A 13,815-nucleotide genomic window follows, 5' to 3' on the forward strand; every position below is an offset into this window, starting at 1 on the left:
TTTCAAAGTTCAATTTAAACAATGTGGAGAATTTGGAGAATTTCATATTCACATTGGTTTCCTTATACACTTCATCCCAGCTTTGTTTTTCTAGTTCTTTTGAAAAATCTTTTATTTTGATTTCTGATAGATGTCGTTTATAGGCTTGTAGTTTAGGGAATGATTCGATGCCTGATTTTACTGTTGTTATTTGACAGAGATGGTCTGATAGTCCGAGATCTTTTACAGCTACATCACATTTTTCCCTGTCTATATTTGTGGCCACATGGTCAATTACTGATGCAGTCATTGTAGTAACCCTTGTTGCACTATTGACCAATAGGGACATGCCAAAACTTTGAAGGATATTTATGAAGGTGCTGCTGGATTCATTTATGATATTAGTGTTGATGTTTATGTCCCCACACAGAATTATGTTGACCTTTGTACTTGAGACTTTATCTAGAACTTCTGTTAATTTATTGAAAATAGTGTCCACACTACCACTGGGAGATCTATACACACACAAAATGATTAATTTCTTGGTGATATCGAGCCCTGATAATTCAATAGCTGATATTTCAATGTGTTTGTCTTCACTTACTGTACTGAGGTCATGTCTAGATTTGAACTGTGTTCCTTTTCTGATATAAATGCATGATCCTCCACCCCTTGAAGTAGTTCTGCAGTAAGAGTTTGCCCTTTCATACAATGATAATACTACATGTTGGATTTCTGTGTCTCTACACCAGTGCTCAGTAATACAAACTACTGTGCAGTTCAAAGATTGGAGCTCAACTTCTAATGCTTGTATTTTATTTTTTATTGATTGCATGTTTTGATGGAGGATTGTTAAGTCTGTGAAATGCCCCATGTTACTCTTTCCGATGGTTTGTTTTTCTTTGTGACATCTGGTATGTGTGATTTTTGAAGTGTTATAATCTGTATTGTGAGTGATTGTTTCAGTATTTTTTGAACTGCTAGAGATACTCTTTAGGCAGGGGAACCTGTTGTCTGGATTTATCCTAAAAAAGACCTACTTTTCCTACCTATGACAACAGGTATTTGACCATGTGTGGCCTGAGATCCACCCCCTATACTTTCATAAATCAGCTGTACCAATCTTCCCTTCCCAGTCCTGTTTAGGTGTAGGCCATGCCTAGTGAAACCCCATCTGTTGATAGTCCCGACGGGCACCAGAGAAACATGAGCAAAGTTGGCCGTCCTCAGAGCCATCCCCAGCCCCACATTGATTCGCCTCACAGCTCCATCAAGGCGTGGCTGATCACGACGCCGGAACAGCTCAACAAAGTGTACATTGGTGCCATGAGTCAGGGAAGCTATCTTGTCCAGGTCACCACCTATTTCATATGCCCCATACCTGTCCAAATTGTTTCCCGCCCCACCCACTATCACTACATGGTCCTCTTTTGTAAAATCCTTACATAAAGACCCTAGGTCCTCTATCACATGACTTAGCCCTGCATTTGGTTTGAAGATACTGGTGGCCTGGTACGCTGCCCCTAAACTTTCCTGTAACTGAGGGCCTACACCTCGCCCATGGCTACTACCTAGCAGCAGCACTTTCTTCTTCCTAACACTTTGTACATTCCTAGGCTTCTTGGCCTCGGTTGAAGTGTGCTGCACATTTCCTGCTCCTCGTTCTACCTTAGGCTGTTCTCCACTTAACTCTGGCAGTGGCAAATACCTATTTTTGGTGTTGATGATAAAACTATCAGATCGCGTTCTCTTTCTTCCTATCCTCCTACCAGCTGCCAGTTCCCAACCACCCTCCTCCCCCCTATTTCCCTTGATCCTTATCAGTTCCTTCCTTGCTTCCTCCAACTGTGCCTGAAGGGCACAGATTTTCCTTTCCTGCTCCCCAATCAAAATGTTCCTACTGCATACTCTGCAGTTCCAGGAGAGAGCCTCTTCTGTTCTCCCAACATTCTCCCCACTGCATCCCCCCCCAGTGAAAATATTTCCTACAAGATTGGCAACAAATCCCTCTACTTACCGAGAAAGCAAATCATACTCTCAAGGAAGTTTACGATTGGTCAATAAGCAACAAATTGACATTAAACATAAAGAAAACTAATGCCATGAACTTCAGTTTGAAGAGGAAAAATGACAATGTTAAATTAAATGTAGATGGCACCTCTATAGACTGTGTAACAAATGCAAAATTTCTAGGAATGAATATTGACTCTCAGCTGAAGTGGTGCGAACACACAAAGGTACTTGCAAACAGAATGTCATCAGCATGTTATGCCCTTAGAATTCTATAATCTGTGTGTAACATGCAGTGTCTTTTAGTTACATATTATTCATATGTACACTCAATTCTTAGCTATGGCATTCTTTTTTGGGGAACAAATCCACAAAATATGAACACAATTTTCAAACTCCAGAAAAGAGCCATAAGAATAATAACCAGAAATAGTAGTCGAGCTCATTTTAAAGATCTGTTCAAAACACTGGGAATTTTAACTGCTCCATGTGAACACATTTACCAGTCAGTTGTACACATCAAAAGTAACATTGGCAATTACTGCACAAACAGCTCTGTCCATGACCATGCAACAAGAGATAGACTCAACTTACATTTACCAAGAAAAAATAAACATAAAACTCAAAACAGCATTTTCTACCAAGGAATAAAACTGTACAATAAATTACCAAAAGAGATTAAGGAAATTTCAAAAATACACTTATTTAAGAAGGCAACTAAAAAGTACCTGTTATGCAATACATTTTATACATTGAAGGATTACTTAGATAAAGCAGAGTAGGGGTTTGATAAAAAAATGTTATACAAACAAATAATAATAATAATGATGATTATAAAACATCCAATATTCCACATAACACCTTCACTTTATTATTTTTCTTCTTTTTTCCTTTCTAGAGACACTCTCCCCTCAAGCTATGCATAGCACAATACTAACACCTCTTCCTCTTTCTGAGCTCAACATCTCACTCATTATGAAGGGATGCTGACTCAGTTTTTCAGGATAGCAAATGGGAACTTGCAGTACATAAAATGGCCCAAGGATCACCTGTGTGTGTGTGTGTGTGTGTGTGTGTGTGTGTGTGTGTGTGTGTGTGTGTGTATGTAGTGAGTGAAGTGTTATGAAACAATGTGTGTATAGTGTGTGCAGTGACTGATAGTGAAATATGAGTGAATAGTGTGGCATTACATTATTTAATGAGTTATTTGTAAATAAATTATTGTATACCAGGAGTAAAATCTAATGATTGTCTCTAGAAGTCTGTAAATAAATGTGTATACGAATTAGCTTATTGTAAATTGATCTAAGCTTGTAAATACTTTGACATGTCCTATATCCTTGTAAAAAGAGATCTACGGATGAATAAAACTACTACTACTACTACTACTACTACTACTACTACCCTATAACAGCTCCCACATTTCTCACTCATGGTCAGTTTCGAAAGAGTAGTTAAGTTTAAAGAATGTTTTAAATTTGTCAAGGTCGCGAGATTGTATGTCTGCAAGCAAAAAAAACGACACAAAGATCTTATGTGCGGTGGTTGTTGTTTTTCTACTGATTTAGAGATGCAAAAACAGAAGAATGAATTTGTAATTACTTTGCTTTTAGAGAATATAAGTTATCAGGCGTGTTTGGTCAGGTTTTTAAACGTTTATAACTCGGAAAATTTAGACCTAGATCGCGTCTATCTAACTAGTAAACAATACGAAATGTGTTAGTTAAATACGATTTAGAAATGTTTAATTACACTTTTATTGCGACAATAGACACTGATGAAACTAGTAGCTGTCTTTTTTAAACGATTTTTGCACTATCAAGAAAACTTGAATAGAATTTGTTGTGTTTATGTCACGCAAAATTACGGGTTATGTCGCGATTATCGGGACCTCAGCTAAAGAACAAGTTTTTTCAAGAACAAGCTCTGCTTGGACGCTAATATTCAGTTGTGTGACAAGAACGGACACTACAGCAAGTAATAAAAACAAAGAATATTTAAACTTGGCACTATTTCCTCTTAAATAAGAGCAAAACAGATGCTTGGCAGAAATAAAATCTAACATGCCAGTTTTCCAGTTCATATTAGGGTCATAGTCTGTATCAGGGTAGTGTCAAGAACTTCTTTTTTCCAAGCAGAGATGTTGGCAAGTTTCTTGCAGTGGTCGTTTTCGCAGCAGCTGTATCTAAATTGCAGTTGTTTCAAAGAAAATGCCTTTTTTTTGCATGCTGCAATTCGAAATTTTTATTTTTATTTATGCATCCAGATGCGTTTCGCCTTTTTTACAAGGCGTCTTCAGTGGGTGTCCTGAAATATTACATGATTTGTCCATTTTTTACGTCTCGGTGCACGCAAAAAAATGCAATTTCTTTGAAACAACTACAATTTATATATGTTGGCACTGCGTCAGTCCCGTAGGCCAATGAGAAGACTGTTTTCGGCAGCCAATGAGAGACGAGAAACGAGCGAAATGTTCGAAGCGCTGGAATTGAAATTGTTCTATATTTTACGGAGGTTACTCTTCCTTTGAATTTTCAGCACTGCAGATTCGACTTTTTTCTTAATTACTGGTTTTGAATAGAGGTTGCAGCAAAATACAGGTTTGTAATGTAACTCAAGGTTCTAATTACTGAATTGCTTTTCTGGTTAGTCATAATTCTAGTTTAGACGCGGCTATTTCAAGTTTCGTAGTTGCAGCTATTGCAGTACATCAAGTTTATCTGTACTTAGTACAGTAACACTATGTGTTAGGGAGAAAATACGTCGCATGGACGTTGTAAAATGTCAATGATCTTATGTACAACAAGTATTGCCAAACTACCCTCCAATTTGCAGACGATACAAACTTCCTTATTAGTGGCAAAACAGAAGAAAAACTAAAAGACTCCGCTATACAAACAATGAACAGTGTAGAACAGTGGTTCAGCTACAACAAGCTAATTATAAACAAAGAAAAGACAGTAGCACTGAACTTCTATATTGTAAAAGGAAGACACCACCCAAACATAGAAATAGAACTTAGGGACAGAGTTCTTGAAAGTGTTTACAGCACTAAATTTCTGGGACTCTGGCTCCAGAACAACACAAAATGGGAGGTAATATTGAATATTTGCAAAGAAAACTAAGCAAAACCTGTTACATGATACGGATCTTAAAAACTTGTTGCAGCAAAGCCAGCCTGTTAAATGTATACTACTCCTATGCGCATTCTGTAATTAAATATGGCATAATCTTGTGGGGCAATACAACAACAAATATTAAACTTTTCAGTATGCAAAAGAGAATACTAAGAATTATTGAAGGGGTAAACAATACGAAATCGTGCAGACCCATATTCAAAAAACTGTTAGTTCTTCCTCTTCCTTGCATTTTTATCTACGAAACATCAGTTTTCATCAAACAATGTATTGATAGACACGCAGATATCTTATTAAAAAATGAAGATATACATGCACATAGTACAAGGCAAAAATCTGACCTTCGTGTGAAACAGGTGAGAACATCATTGTGCAAAAAGGCACACTACATAGTGGGATAAAGATTTTCAATAATCTATCTAAACATATTAAATCAATAGGTAAACTCTGTAGTTTTAAGGCTGAAGTAAAGGCATATTTAATTGATCATTGCTTTTACAGTCTGACAGAATATTTAAAAGCCAAACAACAAAAATAAAGATGCATTATTAATATTATACTTTGTATGTTGCCTGTGATGTTTGTTGTATTTAAGAATCTGTGCTAAATTACCTGACTATCTAGTCCTTAGCATTGCAATACAAACTGTATTTTTATCTTGTAAATACCTAACCATGTTCAATATCATTGTATATATTCTATACATATAGGATTTGAAGGACTAAATAAATAAATAAAACAAAGCTGTAGCTAACTTTTAGCATTTAGTTTTAGGAAAATATCAGTAGATTTGTGCAGTTGCCGGTACTATTTATACTATAGTTTAGTATAACGCAAGTATCCACAAAATTACTAGTTGAATACTATTACTTCATTTTATCACGACTGTGTAGTAGCTGTGAACTACCCTAACCTCCGTTTCTGTGACAAGTGAATTTACATCTGTCTTAAAATCTTCACCAATAAATAATATTCATATTCTCTCGTAAATAAATGTCATAGTGATGTGAGGAGTATTTAAACGTAAAAGCTACTCTTAAATTATGTAACTAATTTTCCCCAACATAAATCTAATTCTCAAACAGTTTTGCTCAAATCCCTTGTGCATTATCTTTCTTTAACATAGCGTTCTAACCAATTACCATGAGTGTTATAATAAACAAGTGTACAATTTGTTGCAGAAGGATGGAGGCTCCAATCTTCATGTAGCCATTGTGATTCAGGTTTTCCATGGTTTCTCTAATTTACTTCTGGATTTCAGGTGGCTACTACTGTAAGGCCACAGCCAACTACCTGTTGCATCCTTGCCATACTGTACTGTAAGTTTGCAAATGTCTGTTATGTGTACTATATATTTGCTTTTATTAAATTGTAATACCGTGTTATGCCCAATATCATTGTAAAAATGATCCACAGATTACTACTACTACTACAACAGAATCATCAGAAATGGCAGCATGGGATGTTGTAATGCAATATACATGACAACCATTAATTGTCACTTCTAGAAACACAGTGACTGTCTCTTCTGCAGCAAAGTGTTCGAAAACAAGCAGCTTGTCTTGAAACTAGGTGCCAATTTGATAGTAGTGCAAGAAGAGTTGGCAATTTTGAGAGCTGCAGTCTGCAGTTGTAATATTATGGTTAGACTAGAACAGTGGATCACCGTCAAGCTTTCTAAATCTGTACAAAGATCTAGGTGATGCTCCAAATCTATTTGTTTCATTCTACTTGTCTCTGATAGCTTCATTGCTTTGGAGACTGATTTAGGTACATGTTCCATGGAGCATTTGTATAATTAATCATTATAATGTGTAACAAGTCATTCTACATTCTCATTACAAGTTCACATAAAGTAAAGAATCTTTTTCTGTTTATTTTCAAATGTAACTTTTCTCTCTGTCGGATATTTTACATCATAGGGAAAAAGACCAAAAATTTTGGTGGCACCATTAAGCAAAGTTTTTTGTGCTAAGAACAAGCCTAATGCGGAGTAATGAATAATTTTATGTAATTTTGTCTTCTGATATTGTAGTTATGTGTATCATATTGTAATTATGTATATCATTATGAATATCCAGCTGCAGTGGACTAGTTACAACAAACATCTTGAGGGAATAAATAGACTCTCAGGCAGTAGTCAAAATGCCTAATCCCTTAAACAGATGTCTATAAGTTGATCATGGGTAAACACCACATATTATTCTTGCAGTCACGTTTTTGAGCAATGAACACTTCCTTTCTCAAATATTAGTTAACCCAGAACATTATCCCATATAATCTTACTGAATGAAAATACACAAAATATATCAGTGTGTTGATTTGTCTCTCTCCAAGATTTGCAATGATTTGAAGTGCAAATTCACCTGAACTCAGTTCTTTTAAGAGTTCCAAAATGTGTTTTTTCCAGTTTAAACTGATTATTGATACATGGACCCCTAAAACTCTGAAGTTTCCAGCCTAGCTATTGTTTCCTCCACATGTGAGGACAAAAGCATTCAGAGAACGCAAGAAGTTTCAAGCAGTCTGCGTGGGAAGAAAACTTTTACAAAGACCAAAAAGATCTTATTGCTGGCTAATAGCCACAAAAGAGGCAATATCAGAACTAGCTCAAAACTCTTTGGGAAGTGATTACCAGGTTACAGTAGCATTTTTAAGTAAAATCAAGGCCCAGTGGTGTCATCGGGGGGTGGGGGGTGCTCATTGATTTCTCATATCCACAAAAGACAATTAGAGGATAAATGTAAATCCAGTTCCATTCATTTCTTCATCATGTTTCATAGAGCCAATCAAGAAAGATAGCCTTCAGGGATATGAAACGAGTGAAGATAAAGGTTAATTAAGAAAAGTCAAAGAAATTGTGGAAACCTTATCCGTATACTGCTTTAACTTATCACTACACTGTGTAACACTTTCCATGTTTAACATTTAAATTTAATAACATGTCCTGAATCAGAAGGAAATATGCTTCTCTGAACAAAAGGATGGTGGCATCTCAGTCGTGCCATATTGCTGCTGCTTATTGATATTGGTAGCTTAATATTTACTTTATTATAATGGTATATTTCAAAGGAAATATGTACCTAAAACTTTATTTACTGTGTTTTATTTAGAGTACATAACTGCTTGTTATGCAGTTTTTAGTCATACTTTGATACTTGCTTTATAGACAACAGCTTATCATCTCCTAATGTTAGGGCATTCAGATAATTTGTAGAAAGTTTGGTAACTGGGTATGTTTTTTAATTTTCTTTTGAATTGGTAGATACTCCCAGTTTCTTTCTTTATGTTGTGTGGAAACTTGTTGCATATCTTGCCACCAGAGCAGATGACTCCATTCACAACCCTAAATAACAGGGTGAAGTCTACATGAAATAATTGTTTCTTAATTCTGTTTTAAATATGAAAGTCACACTTCATCTGATGATAATCGTGGTAGTGGTGGTGGTCGTGGTGGTGGTGGTCGTGGTGATCTTTAAAAGCTTCACTCGTAGATGTCTCAGGGTTGAGCCGTAAACTGTCTGGTCCCTGATATGGTAGTGAGCAATCAGTCAAAATACTGTGATCCTGCTGTCAAATGGATGAGGGAGGACATGTAAAAAGAGTTAGAGATAACTAAAGATAAAATATCAGGAAGATCGCAGTAATAATGTATGCTGCAATTCAGATTTACATTTTATGTAATTTATTTAATCAAAACAATATAGCATCCTACTGAATGGTGGTCCTTAATGAAATAAAAATGTGGCTCCATCAAGTAAGGATGTGCTATTTCCAACCTAACTAACTGCACACGAGTGATGGTAATCTCCACTTAATATGCTCAAATTGCTAAGTGCATTTATACATCAGATCTTCTAACCTCACGATCAGAAGCAGACTTCAGCTGAAGGAGCATGTGATTGTATTTCATTATATATGGTTTCTAAAATCCATATATAATGAAATTCAATCACATGCTCCATCAGCTAAAGATACAGTCTTAAGTCTCTGTTCTCAATCTTATCGCTCTCACTCCAGGGGACCACCACAAACAACATTCATTGCCGGCTGGCTGCAGCGTTTTCACTGCTGAGCTGGTCGCCATCTTTTGTGCTCTAGAGTATATCCACTCCTGCTCAGGTGAGTCGTTTGTTATCTGTAGCGACTCCCTGAGCAGTTTACGAGCTATCGACCAATGCTTCCCTCGCTCTCATCTTGTGATGGCTGTCCAGGAGTCCCTCCATACTCTTGCCCATTCGGCCACTCTGTGGTCTTTTTGTAGACCCAAGGCCATGTTGGGATACCCAGCAATGAACATGTTGACCGCCTGGCCAAACAGGCCACCAGTAAACCATCGCTGGACATTGGCCTCCCGGAGACTGATTTGCGAGCGATCTTACGCCGCAAAGTTTTCGAACTTTGGGACACTGAATGGCGCAACCTGACCACACCAAACAAACTGCGTCCTATCAAGGAGGCGATGGATGTGTGGCGGTCATCCATGCGCGCTACTAGTAGGGACTCAGTAGTCCTTTGTCGGCTCTGCATTGGCCACATCCACTTGACACACAGGCATTTACTGCGCCATGAGGACCCGCCTCTGTTGCTGTGGGTCGGCTTTGACAGTGGCCCACATTTTGTTGGCCTGTCCCCTTTTAACTGTGCTCAGGCAGACATTTGCGCTGCCTGATATGCTCCTTGTCCTTTTAAAAGATGACACTGCTATGGCAGGCTTAGTTTTGTGTATTATTCGGGCAGGGGAGCTTCTATCACTTAATCTAAGTGTTTGTCCTTTTTGTATTGATTCTGGCCTCTGGCCTACGATTTAAGTCTGATTTCTTAGTGTGTTTCTCGGTGGTTGGCTTTTCCTTTTTTTGCTCGTATGGTCGGCCAACTACTGTCACATTCTGTGTGATTTTAATTCCTTTTGTCTTGTCTCAGTCTGCGTCTTTCTTGTCCTATGTCATCTGTTGTCATGTCTATTGTTCGTTTTTTATTCTTTGTGGGTGATTGAAGGTTTTGGAACAGGGGACCGATGAATGTAGCAGTCTGGTCCCTTCAATCCCACAAACCAACCAACCTCAATCTTATCACCTGGCTCCATTCCATATCACGAAAAATACAAGTTTATGATGGTTATAATTAAACATTCTCTCTCACATCAGAAAAACCAAACCAGTCCTCTCTATCTGATAGCCGTAAAGTAACCATTCCTTGCATTTTCCAACAGCTCCTAAGAGCAAATCGCCCACCACCGCAGCCACCAAACACCTCATCAGATGAGTTAGTGAAACTGTTAGGTTGGAGGAATCAGATGAAGTGTTGTTGGAGGAAGATGAAAAGGATGAGGTAAATAATTATTTTTTTTGTGTACATGGTAAAGCTATGGAGAGTAATGCAATAGAAGAAAGGATGAGTACATTACATTCTGTCGAGAGGATCAAATCAGGCTTCGAATGACAAAGTCGAATTAGATGGGAGTACAAAAGATCTAGACAATTACACAAAAGAGGAATATTGATTATGTAGTCAAAATGACAGACATCATATAGGTATATGGAATTTTCAAAAGGCCAAGATAGGTAGGGAAACTGACAGAGAACCAGAAGTGAAGGAATTACTTGATGAATTAATGGAACCAGATAACAAGGCTGAAGACTGTTTGACAGACAAGAAGTATGCACTGGAAGTACAGTGACATAGAAAATAATCTATGAAGGAAAAAATGTTTGGAGGAAGAGCATAGGAATCAATAATTGTGATGAGAAAATACATGTACTTATCGGGAGCAAGGTGTCAGCAATTTTAGAAAATTTGTTAAATAGGCAAAAAACCAAGAAAATGGGAATTGTTACTGTCACTGGTGTAAAAATTAGATTTGCAAAAAGTGGGTTGAGGAAGTCGGTAATAGAAGATATATTACAAGGGAACCTCCCCATCACACCCCCTTCAGATTTAGTTATAAGTTGGCACAGTGGATAGGCCTTGAAAAACTGAACACAGATCAATCGAGAAAGCAGGAAGAAGCTGCGTGGAACTCCAAAAAAAATAAGAAAAATATACAAAGTGAGTAGTCCATGAGCAAGATATGCAGCCTCAAGGAAATTACGGTGTCAGGAGGGCCGTGGTCAGCGTGAGCAGCTTCGGAACAAGACGTAGTAGGTTCAAGTCTTCCCTTGAGTGAAAAGTGTAATTTTTTGTTTTCAGACAATTATTATCAGTCCATCTGTCCGTCCGATGCCAGGTAACTGCGCCGTAGTATGGGTTCAGAAAATATTCATTGACCTTGTTATTGAAGTTGCGAGCTATATTTGCTGGATTCATATTGCCCACGGAATACATCTCGCTTATTTAATGCACTCTCGTCCAAAGTGGCGAGCAGTCGACTGCCAGCCAAGGAGCCTCGTTACCAGGAATACTCTCTCTTCCGTGCGCTGTAGTCGACTGACGTCGTGTGTTTCGATGTTTGTTTAGGTTTAACGTCCCCATACTACGACGCAATTACCTCGCATCGGACCGATAATAATTGTCGGAAAATAAAATATTAAACTTTTCACTTGAGGGAAGACTTGATCCAAGGACCTCTCATTCCGCAGCTGCTGACGCTATCCATGGGACTACAGTGCTCCTGAGCTTACACTGTCCTTGATGTTGCATATCTTGCGAATGGACTATTCAGTTTTTTTTTTTTTTCATAGTTCCACACAACTTCTTCCTGTTTTCTCGATTGACCTGTGCTCAGTTTTTTAAGGCCTATCCACTGTGCCAACTTATTACAAAATCTGAGAGGGGTGTGATGGGGAGGTTCCCTTGTTAGTTGAACTGCAAAGTCATTGATTTCAGTTCATAATGAGTTGCTTTATAGTGAAAGAGTTAATAAAAGATGATGTGTTTGGCACTGATGAAGTCTAGGACAGTGCTAAGTTATAAGAAAAAATGGTTAAAATTTGAGAAGAAGCTAGAAAACCAAAAATAAAATTTAACGAAATGCTCAGTGGCGAACAACAAACAATGCATTTGCATGTTACAATTACCCCAGACTCTGTGACAGAGGAACTGTTTTACTCACCATAACTGTACATAATGGATATACAATTATTATTAAAAAATTGTTAAATATTACATGTTTAATTTAAAAATATTCATGGGATATTTGTGTCTTGTATTATGATGATCTTAACAGAGCACAAAGGAATATAAAGAATAATGAGGAACTTACAATTTCGCACCAGGAGGTATAACAAACAGTTGGCATAATTCGAGGTATGTGGAGGTTTGGAAAGGGTAAGAGGTCAATCAGTTCAAGTAGCAATAATGAGAAGCTAATGTAATGAAATTGTTTTTGTATGTGTAACTGTAATTGTCATTTTGTTAGGATTAAAATTTATCAAGGGATATAAATGTTAGCTTAAAATAAATGAACGTCCAGTTCTGTCAAAGCATTAGGCAGTTTGCATTGGCTCCTACAATGTGTGTCAGTTCTGCTGGAAATGGTGTGCACAGCATAAACTTTGGGAATTCATTTGGACTTAGTATTCTGGGAACTGTTTAATGAACCAATTTTGACAGATTATACATCATCTTTGCTGTTGATAACACATGCATGGTTGCAGTACTTAAGTGTTGGGTACCAGTCTCAGCACCATGAGAAGTGCAAATGGAAAGAGTAGGGAGAGCAAGGCCAGGTGCTGTGACCGACTGGCTATTATGGAAATAAAGTGCTATGATGAAACATGTGAATTGGGTTGGTATAAATTATTCGAATAAGTGACGTTTGACAGTCAAGAATAATTCGCACAAATGAACACCACTGCATAAGAAACCTTTCATGATAGTATTTAAAATTGCTACTTCTTTGTGCAAAAGGATGCAAATTCACTTAATTTTAAATCTGTAGAATAGTGTATTTATGAGTACTGCATCATTCTAAGTTAGTAGTACTGCTTATTTCACCACTGACATTACTGGTCAGACACAGATAGAAATTATGCTAACATCAGTGGTATGCTAGGTGGTACTGAATATGTCATTTAATAAATCAAATGTAGCATAGATTGTTTGTATATGGATGTAGCCTGGAAAATGGTAATTGGTTTCCACTGAGCTCTGCATGATTAGCGCCTATGTACAAAGAATTTGCAGGAGTGAGCAGGTAGCCTTGAATGTTAGTCACTTAAATGTAAAAGACAAGAGGACAGCTACATATGCCCAAAGTAATGTTGTTTGGAAATGCCAAAGCCCTGAATAGAACAAACACTCTAGTAACTTAGAATTAGACAAGAAAGATTGATGCAGTAAGCCGAACAGTTATATATCAGTTGAAGGAATGCAATACTATGTACACCAGCACCAACTTCAACTACACGTGTAACTAGACTCTACACTGTAGGCATTTACACATTATAAATAACAAACACAGCAGCATTACAAGGTAGACATAATATCAGACAATGGCATTCCACAATAGTCATCATGAGTGGCAACACAAATTATGTTATTATCATTTAATATGCTATGATAATAAGTGTTTACATTAATTGTCATACCAGAAATTACTCCACACACACATATAAAAGATGTGGTACATGATTAATAGTGTAACAGATTAATTGAAATATTGATTTTGTCAGTGGTATTTGAATGAAAGTGCAATAAACACACATTCTTGTCTAGGAAAAGCTTAGACATGTACTTAAAAGAATAGTAA

At 37.2% G+C, this 13,815-nt stretch overlaps 1 long non-coding RNA gene across 1 annotated transcript; it reads left to right on the forward strand.

The window, feature by feature from the left end:
* The first annotated feature begins 4,479 nt into the window (after nt 1-4,479).
* LOC126293612 (uncharacterized) lies at nt 4,480-6,891 on the forward strand. Its single transcript, XR_007552320.1, has 3 exons — nt 4,480-4,589; nt 6,308-6,445; nt 6,543-6,891. It is a non-coding gene; the product is annotated as an uncharacterized LOC126293612 (long non-coding RNA).
* The last annotated feature ends 6,924 nt before the right edge of the window (nt 6,892-13,815 follow it).

The sequence above is a fragment of the Schistocerca gregaria genome, chromosome 10, assembly GCF_023897955.1.
Source record: "Schistocerca gregaria isolate iqSchGreg1 chromosome 10, iqSchGreg1.2, whole genome shotgun sequence".
In the NCBI taxonomy this organism is placed as follows: Eukaryota; Metazoa; Arthropoda; class Insecta; order Orthoptera; family Acrididae; genus Schistocerca; species Schistocerca gregaria.